The 10,302-nt window shown below is 38.7% G+C and overlaps 1 long non-coding RNA gene across 1 annotated transcript; it reads left to right on the forward strand.

Moving 5' to 3' along the window:
* The first annotated feature begins 1,136 nt into the window (after window positions 1-1,136).
* On the forward strand, window positions 1,137-2,493 carry LOC139084881 (uncharacterized). The gene is made up of 2 exons (XR_011542817.1): window positions 1,137-1,289; window positions 1,492-2,493. It is a non-coding gene; the product is annotated as an uncharacterized lncRNA (long non-coding RNA).
* The last annotated feature ends 7,809 nt before the right edge of the window (window positions 2,494-10,302 follow it).

Here is a 10,302-nt window from a genome sequence, read left to right on the forward strand (position 1 = left end):
GGCTGGAATATACCTATAAAGAGAAAACTCTTTATCACCTGTTGGGTTATCTGAGATTCACAGAGGACAGGCAAAATAAATGTTGGGTTCTTTCTCTTTCGTGTCCATTTTCAAAACAGTAAGATGGTTAGGAGAATGCACTCTTTAAGACAGTAAAAGAATGCAACTATAGACTATGTTAATTTGCCAAGAATTAACTGCACAAACTCTTTTAGTACAGTCTCATCTTTGGTTTTCCTAAAGAACATGCCAAGGCAAGTGGAAAATGCAGCATCTTATGTCAGACAATGAGCACAAAAAATAATGTGGCACTTTTCCTCTTCAAAGCATTTCAGGGCTAATTATTTTTCCCATCTCCTCTAGAGGTAGGTGTTATTACCTTCATTTTAAAGATAAGAAAATGGAGACTTGAAGAAGATATGAGAACCACTTGCCCCCAGCTAAAAGGGCGTCACCGTAAAAGATGAGAATATAATTTCTGTATGGCTTAGTCTTAAATTTCATGCTGAGGAAGAGAAATACAGGGAGGGCCAGAGAAAAGGGGAGCTAGAGACCACTGATTCAATTCTGACTCCACGAATTGTGCAATGTGCAGAAATTTGAGGACACTCTGGGCCATGGGGATTATCAATGAAGCATTTTATATTGTGATGCTTGACACAGGCAAATGTTTTTCAGATGACTAAAAACAAGTAATTTGCCACATTTTGTCACATGGATATTCCTATAGTGTGACAAGGACAGAAAACTCTCCACTAGATTCAGATGCCTCAGTTATTTGTACACCAGGTGACTGGAAGATCACAGCTGTTTTTTCTCTAAGTTAGGACTATTTAGCGTATGTTGATTACTCCTTTGTAAAAAAAGATAGTATTTGTACTAAACTTTGAACAAGCTCAGTTTATGCCAACAGATCACACGTAGCTGTGAGCCTGGATCAAGCAAGAGATGATGCAATTTTGGGGAATTGTCTTCTCAATATTGGGCTTGGCACGCAGACTTTTCAGTGTAGAGATGTTAAAGTTAAAATGATCTCAACGCTTTGGCACAGGGATATACAAAACTTGTGTTCGTCACCCAAACTAATTTTCCCAACAGCCTATAATTGCTTAGACCTGGGGTAAGCTTGCCTCATCAGCACAAACGTCCCTATCAGTGGTACAAGAGTGATGGGAAAAGCAAGTCAACGTGAGGCTGGTTTTCAAAAGGAAGAAACTCAGAAGTCTTTTTCTGACATTAGATTTGTCTTATTAGCCACCTGACAAGACCTCTCACCTAAAACCCATCTGGTGAGTTTTACGATGACTTGGTAATTTATCTCCTTGAAAAGAACTGCTAATACCTGTCATGCACTGTGGGCTTCTAATTCAAGAATCGAATGCTGCATGTTTGACGTAGTGGGTGAGAAATCTCTGTTTAATTTGCACCTCATGTTTCTTCTATTTAATTCTCAACGCATGTGCCAATAAACCTATTTATTGTTTTTTTTAGGGAACTGCATTCTTTCTCAACTTTTCTCCTTCTCTAACGTAAAGTTAGCTTTGATTTTATGGCAGCTCAGCTAAAGAAAGGGATCCTTGTAATCTTAGACAGGTAAAGAGAAAAGAGGAGAGATCCTGCCATTCTCACCAAGCTGCCTCTCTACATGTAGTGAAAGACTTGCTCCACTTTCCTCCGGCTCCTCCTTCTCTGGCTGATGATATCCTCCTGTGAAGTCACGGCGAGTTTGCTCATCAAATCCTGAAATACTAAGAGCTTGAAAAAAAGAGGTTGAAGATTAAGATCAAGGACACATTCTTTTACACAAGGAGAGTGAATACATCATCTTTGTAATACCAACAAGTGGCGGAGCTGATAATACAATTCAGTTGAGGAGTGTGCAAGAATTATGGCTCCCTAATAGAGGGACCTGTGGGAGATACCCATCACAGAGGACAGTCATGACTCTCTCGGATGAACGGCACTTAGCACAGGGGAGGGGCGGAGCTTGATCCTAACCAAGTGGGTCAGGATGGTGGTTCGGCTTTGTGGTGAGCGTTTGGGCTTCCCCTTCAAAGCCTCCTTTGGAAAGAAAACTGATAATAAATATATAGGGAATTATCTTTGATTCATTTATTTTCTTCCATTCTTGGGCTATATTTAGGACTCCATATTTATTTTTTAACTGTTTTATTAAGCAGTGGCGGGTGGTGTGGTATTTGTACAGGCTCAAGGTTTGGGGTCAGTTCTCGTGTGAGCTTGACTCCATCTCTTACTAGCAGTTGGTTAAATTTCTAATATCGCTTTCCTCATTTATAAAATTGGAATCATAATACATAACTGACTTTAGAGAGAGAAAAAAATACCTAAAATTTCTTTGGGGAAAAGTATGTGTATGCAAAAAAACTTATAAACTACAAAGCATCAGAATATAAGTTGTCGTGATAGTAATGATAAGCATCTGTCATTTAATATGAAATTTAATATGAATTAATAAATATAGACTCCCCTCTTCAATGTCTTAATTCTCTTCTCTTACTACTGGTAAATTGGACTTTTACTTTCATTTTGTATGTTTAGTCTTTTGCTGTTGCTCTTTGCTATTTATAAGATACCCAGACCTAAAAGTAGAAAGTAGAAATTTTGCATAAATTGTGTGTATATGTATATGTGTGTGTGTGCTTGCATGCGTGTGATACAGCCAATGAATCTTAATTCCTTTCAAGCTTTAAAAACTACCGGGGCTGCCCTGTGGCCGAGTGGTTAAGTTCCTGCGCTCCCTTTGGTGGCCTGAGGTTTTGCCACTTGGATCTTGGGCACGGACATGGCATCGCTCATCAGGCCATGCTGAGGCGGCATCCCACATGCCACAACCAGAGGCACTCACAACTAAAATATATAACTATGTACCGGGGGGGCTTTGGGGAGAAGAAGGGAAAAAAAAGGAAAAAGAAGATTGGCAACAGTTGTTAGCTCAGGAGCCAATCTTTAAAAAAAACTACCTGTTTTTCTTCCAAGTAAAAAAAGTCTACCCTTTATCTTTATATCTACTATACAGGTAAAAATAATTTCTCTGCTATTTGTAACTTCACTACGGTTTTTAGAGTAAAAATCATGATGGTTATTTATTGGACGTTGATTGGTGGCAGGCACTACTCTAAGCACTTTACATATGTTAAATCATTTAGTCCTCATTTTAACCCTATGAGGAGTTGCTAAAATGTCACCCCCATTTTACAGATGAGCAGACTGAGGCTGAGTAAGATTTAGCAATTTGCTCAAGGCCATGGAGTCAATAAATGGCAGAGCTGGGAACCAGCTAGTCTCATGTCAGAATCAGCATTAACCATTTGATGGCCTGTGTTAGTGTGGAACCTGCCAGAAGCCTGTGATTTTGAAAGTGGGATCTGTGAACAACCTGTTCTCAACCACTGGAAAGATTTCCAATTCCAGGGCCTAGAACTATCGACTCTCAGTCTCTGGGGACTTGGGTGTGGGAGTGTGCAATTTGATTGGACTTCCTCTCCTGCTCCGCAACACCCCAGCCTCGACGTGATTCTGTTGCACAGTGGTGTTGAAGAACCAGTAGCATAAGCATTTTTATCTAATTGGATAAAAAGAGACTTTGATTTACCGACTATAATTTTTAATTCTTTATGTTCCAAAATATTAAAATAGCAACTCTCTTTCTTGGAGGTGGACACCACTTCCTTTTATAACCATCATTGTCTGCTGTTGTTACAAGCAATTTACTGCTTTCTGCTACTAGGGATAAGTTCATGTGTCCTTTCACAGTTTAAGGCATGTTTATTTAATGTTTATTGTGCAAAGCCCTGTGTGAGTTCTTGGAGGGGGAGTGGGGATATATGGATAAATAAAACATGGTCCCTGCTCTCCATGTGGCTTAGGGTCTAGGGGGCGACCAGGCTCAAATGCTCATAATACGTGGGTGTGATGAAGGGGTACGAGCACAGAATGGGGCTCAGTGGAGAAACGTCTGCTCTCAAGTTTCTACCTTGGAAGGACTTGGAGCTACAACAAGCAAATCTCAGAGTCCTCCGGGGTTGGGGCAAATGAAGACACTGGATAGAAGGAATCACCCTCAAATCCCATCTAGGAGGCAGAGACCAAGACTGAGAGCGCTCATCTGAAGAGTCTAGCATGGTGCCCTACATACATAGTGTAGGTTGGTTTGAATATTTCTTCTTCTTCCCCCAAATTTCTTGGAAGCCTCCTTGAAAATTTCCTCCCTTTCCAAGTGAAGCCAGATGACTTCATGTTCCTGAGACGTGCAAATTCCTACATCGTCTTTCTCATTAAATCGGTCCTATCATCATATAGAACTAACGCTTATTAAAGGGAGTCCCTCTTATATTCCATACAATATATTACATATTCCACATTAAATGGTACATTTAATCTCAGATTAAATACAAGAGTATAGTGTTTAATATAAGCGTATAGTGTATTTGTTAAGAGTGCCACCTGGATTTAAATCTGGTTCCGCCATTTACTAACGTTGTGACCTAGGGAGTTACCTGCTAGCCTTGTGCCACTGTAGTATTTTCCCTTTTCATTTATAAAATAGAATAAAAATAGCGCTTACATAAAATGGTATGGTAAACTTATGTCTGAAGGCATGTAGTAAAAAGTCTTACTCACATCACTTAAATGCACACACAAGGCACCGTGGGCTTAAGTTTCATGTTTGGAAACAAGGGGTTTTGACTTGGTGTTGGCCAAGTTTCCTTCAGAGCTAAGCGTCAGCTTCTCCTTGACATGCTTTCTTGCATCATGTACCAAGGCAGAGACCACAGCCCGCTACTGAGTCAGCACACTGACTGATGCTGTGCGGGAGGAGGGCGGAGGGAGGAGAAGGAGGGTCAGGCCTGTTCCCACTTGCAGTCCCCTCCCTGGGCGGGGATCCTCCTGGAGGTGCTCCTGCATGACAGCTTCTCCCTGGCTCCTGTCCTCCTTGGCCTGGCTCATGTTGGGAGGGGTCCTGGTTGGTTGCTGGTCTTGGGTGAGACACCAGCTTCTGCTGGGCTGCTGAGTGGTTCTAGATCTCATCTGAGGGAAACTCTGGAATTTCTACTTCTTAAGAAACGTAACTTTCTTTTGAGTTGTGTAGCCTTTTATTAGGGACTAAAATAGAAGGTATCTCGTGAACAACACTGTAGTAATTGATTATAACTGGAGATTTATTATGCAAAGCCCACATTTATTATGTGGCAGACTGCTTTTTGAAAGTAACTTGTCAAGAAATATAACTTTTTAATCCTTAGAAGTGATATATAATGACTCTAGGAAATTTGGAAGATATAGGCAACTATAGAAAGAAAATAAAAATCACCTTTAATTTCAGCAATCAGAAATAACTAGTGTTAAAATTATTTTATGCATTTTCTTTGTCTTCTAAGCATATATACACACATGTAATTTCTTAATACAAAATGAAGCAAGCTTTCAGTGCATTACAGCAAGGAACAAAGCTCTCTAAGTATATATATATATTTCGTAACCTATTGTTATGCAACTTAATCTTGTGAGCATTACTCTTTGAAAACATACATTTAATTATTTCCTTATTGATGGACAATCAGCTGGTTTCTAGTTTTTCTATCATAAATAATATCTCCATGGACATTTTTGTACATTAATCACTGACTTTATCTGTAATTATTTCCTTAAGAAAGATTTCTAAAAGTTGTATTATTGGGTCAAAGGAGATGGATACTAAAAAGGCAACATAGTGCCAAATTATTTCCCAGAAGAGTTGGCTAATTTACATTCTTACCAGCTGTATTGAAATTCTTATTTCTCCTGGATATTTTGGAAAGGCTGTATTTTGATTCTTATATTTGGTCCTTTTGTCCTATAAGAATTACATATGAAAAATTATAAAATCTTTTATGTCTACAAATATTTGAACAAATGAATGTGAAGTCAATGGATCACATAGCTCTATTACCTAATGAGTTAAAATCCAGTCACTGATGAACTAATATGTTTAATTTTTATTTCATTATTATGTCACATCCAAGTGCATTCCCTACTATGCATTTTCAAGAGGAATTTAGCTCTTTTTGGACAGGTAAAGGCAGACTTTCACTCTTTGACCTTTTCATCTGAAAGGAACATAGGACCATGGGTCCCACCCCTCCCTCCTTATTACTTTTTGGGATTCTGAGGCCCAGAGAAGTTAAGTTTCTTGCTGATGATTAATACCTAATGAGCAGTGGAGTGTGGCTCAGAATCGACTCCAAGATGAATTCTCTTTTCCACACTGTCACCTCCCTTTTCTTTACATCCATCAACCAAATCTAAGTGATTTGATATTGAATTTTCTGCTCGGATATGCCTTTGCACACAGTATTAAGGGTTTTAAAGGCAAATCATGCCTCTTACGCTACCTGGTTGTCTGTGGTTTAACTCGAGTCCTGCTTTTACTCTTTATTTTTTGCACTGTCTGAGTTGGGAATTTCTTTTTAGTTGTCAGGTTTTTTTTTCCACTTAAGTTTGCTTCTTAGTAGAAAATTTAATGTAAATTATTTTTCATAACAGGTTATCATTTAAAATTTCTTCCGGACAGAATTTTAAGCTTCTCAAACAGAATTTGATAAGACAAAAAGCATGAAAGCATGTTAGCTCTTGGATTTTTGAAGTGGACATAATTAGGGTAAAGGACTATAAGTCTGGGGTTTTGAAAGCAATTTTTTTTGTCTCAGTCAGAAACTCTAAGATAAAGTTACCTTATCTTTCCTGACTCAGTTTCTCCACATATGAAAAGGAGATAATAGTCTTCAGTGACTAGATGGGAGCCTTTATTGTGCAATTTCTGTGAACTGTTGGAAATGTGCAGGGTTCTCATTATTCCTCTGTTGTATAGGAAAGCTGTCACACGCATTGGTGGGAATCATACTTGTCAGTGGGGAAAAAAATACTTGATTATTTTTAGATATCTAGGGAGAGTGCTCGAGAATTTGTGGCTGAAGTTTATCTTCTTGGAAAAGAAGAGAGAGAGAAAGAAGCGAGAGAGAGAGAGAGAAAGAGAGGGAGAATGATTCTAAGCATGCTCTAACAAAGCTCCTTTGAGTTGTTCGTAGGAGTGGCTGGGTGTGTCAAGCCATCCCTCAGCCAACATGCTGAGTAATCAAGTTATAATGTTTGCAATGTGTCAACCTATGGGTAAGAAAGAGCACCAACCAGCCAGTTTCCTAGGTTATAAAATATTTGGAATGATGATTACTTTTGTTGAACTAGAGGAAATTATTGTTTGATAAAACTGTATGATGAATGAATGAATAATTCATTCTTTAAGCTATAGTTCTTCCCTGCAAAATAAATCTACTCTTTTTAATATACAGTCAATAACATGGTTTTTGTGGCAAATAAAAGAGAGAGAATGGGGGCAGGCCCAGTGGCATAGTGATTAAGTTCATGTTCTCTGCTTTGGTAGCCCGGGGTTCACAGGTTTGGATCCCAGGCTTGGACATACACAGCTTTCATCAAGCCATGCTGTGGCAGAATCCCACATACAAAATAGAGGAAGATGGGCACAGATGTTAGCTCAGTGACAATCTTCCTCAAGCAAAAGGAGGAAGATTGGCAATGGATGTTAGTTCAGGGCTAATCTTCCTCACCAACCCCCCCCCTCCCCGCGCAAAAAAAAGAGAGAGAGAAGAAAATTATAGATTATTTTTGGAGTTATAGAGCAAATGTTTCTTCCTCCAAACAGGTATATCATTTCACACAAAATATTTTTTTTTATTGAGGTTATGACAGTTTGCAACATTGTGAAATTTCAGTTGTGCGTTATTATTTGTCAGTCATCATATAGGTGCACCACTTCACCCTTTGTGCCCACCCTGCACCCTCCTTCCCCTGGTAACCACTAAATAATTCTCTTTGTTCATATGTTTGTTTATCTTCCACATATGAGGGAAATCATACAGTGTTTGTCTTTATCTGGCTTATTTCACTTAACATAGTACCCTCAGGATCCATCCATGTTATTATGAATGGGACAATTTTGTCATTTTTTGTGGCTGAGTAGTATTTCATTGCATATACACACCACATCTTCTTTATCCAGTCATCAGTTGATGGACACAGGTTGCTTCCACATCTTGGCTATTGTGAATAATGCTGAAATGAACATAGGGGTGCATAAATCTCTTTGAATTGCTGATTGCAAGTTCTTTGGATAGATACCCAGTAGTGGGATGGCTGGGTCATATGGTATTTCTATTTTTAGTTTTTTGAGAAATCTCCATACCATTTTCCATAGTGGCTGAACCAGTTTGCATTCCCACCAGCAGTGTATGAGCATTCCCTTTTCTCCACAAGCTCTCCAACATTTGCTATTTTTTGTCTTGGTTATTATAGCCATTCTAATGGGTGTGAGGTGATATCTCAGTGTAGTTTTGATTTGCATTTCCCTGATGATCAGTAATGTTGAACATCTTTTCATGTGCCTATTGGTCATCTGTATATCTTCTTTGGAGAAATGTCTGTTCATATCCTCTGCCTATGTTTTGATTGAGATTATTTGATTTTTTTGTTGTTGAGTTGTGTGAATTCTTTTTATATTACAGAGATTAACCCTTTGTCGGATATGTGATTTTCAAATGTTTTTTCCCAGTTGGTGGGTTGTCTTTTCATTTCAATCCTGTTTTCCCTTGCCTTGTAGAAGCTCTTTAGTCTGATGAAATCCCACTTATTTATTCTTTCTTTTGTCTCCCTTGTCCAAGAAGACATGGTGTCTGAAAAGATCCTTTTAAGACCAATGTCAAAGAGTGTACTGCCTATATTTTCTTCTAGGAGTTTTATGGTTTCAGGTCTTACCTTCAAGTCTTTTATCCATTTTGAGTTTATTTATGTGAGTGGCATAAGAGAATGGTCTACTTTCATTCTTTTGCATGTAGCTGCCCAGTTTTCCCACCACCATTTATTGAAGACTTTTCCTACTCCACTGTACGTTCTCGGCTCCCTTGTTGAAAATTAGCTGTCCATAGATGTGTGGTTTTATTTCTGGGCTCTCAAATCTGTTCCATTGATCAGTGTGCCTGTTTTTGTGCCAATACCATGTTGTTTTGATTACATAGCTTTGTAGTATGTTTTAAAGTCAAGGATTGTGATGCCTCCAGCTTTGTTCTTTTTTCTCAGGATTGCTTTAGCAATTGAGGGGTCTTTGGTTGCCCCATATGAATTTTAGGATTCTTTGTTCTATTTCTGTGAAGAATATCCTTGGGATTCTGATTGGGATTGCCTGAATCTGTACATTGCTTTAGGTAGTATGGACATTTTAACTATGTTTATTCTTTCAATCCATATTGCACTAAATATTTTTAAAGAAACATTTACTTAAAACAGTCAGAATTATGTTCTGGCTTCATTGGGTGTTGCTGAATTCCTGTTGCCGGAATTGTTTCTGCCCAGGTTAGACAAGCACTGAGCAGGAGAGCTGTAGAGGGAATTTGAACATCAAAAGGGAGAATGGACAAAGCTCTCTGATTTGAATGCAAGTCTCTTAAAATCTGTGGGTCACAATAGCAAGCATACAGCAGGTGTTCAATAAATGATTGTAGTGAATTAGATGTGAATATCCTGCACTAGCCTTTTGGCCGTTAGGATAATTCCCTGAGTCTGTGCCTGTCTGAGGAATAGGCAGAGTGGTAATAACGACCATTACTAGGAAGTAATGCTGTGTGCCAGACACTTTATACATATTGTCTCTTCATGCATCTTTGTGTCTCATTTTACAGATGAGGAAACTGAGACTAGAGAGACTAAGCACTTTGGCTAGGAGTTTTCAAGCAATGAGTGATAGAGTCAGTTTCCAAATGTATGACTCTGCCCCTCAACCCACATTTCCCTGCTACAGCTGGAGAGTGTAATTTTTGAGAGGTATCCTGTCCACATGACCATCTTATGACCTTCTTGCCTCCTCTTGCTCCACTGATGTCTGAAATTCTACTTTCAGAGTTCAACTCATTTAGTTTATGACTTTGATCCTGGTTAACAAAAAAATACCCAGGCATGGGGTGGGGGGAAGGGAAACTATCAGTCAATCTTAGTTTAGCAAAATGAGTTGTTCCCATTCATTTAGTGGACAAGCATTTCTTGACTGGGTACTCTGTCAAGTCCATACCAAGTGTTGACGTTACAAAAATGAATGAGGCTTGGTCCTTACCTTTGAGATTCTCATAGTCAGATAGAAGAGACTGTAAAATAAATAGATCATTTTGAAACAATGTGGTTAATAAATAATAGAAAATATTAGGTAAGCACAGCAGAGAAGCAGTTGGCTCAGTTTCAGCT

This window comes from Equus przewalskii, chromosome 7 (genome assembly GCF_037783145.1).
Source record: "Equus przewalskii isolate Varuska chromosome 7, EquPr2, whole genome shotgun sequence".
Lineage (NCBI taxonomy): Eukaryota > Metazoa > Chordata > Mammalia > Perissodactyla > Equidae > Equus > Equus przewalskii.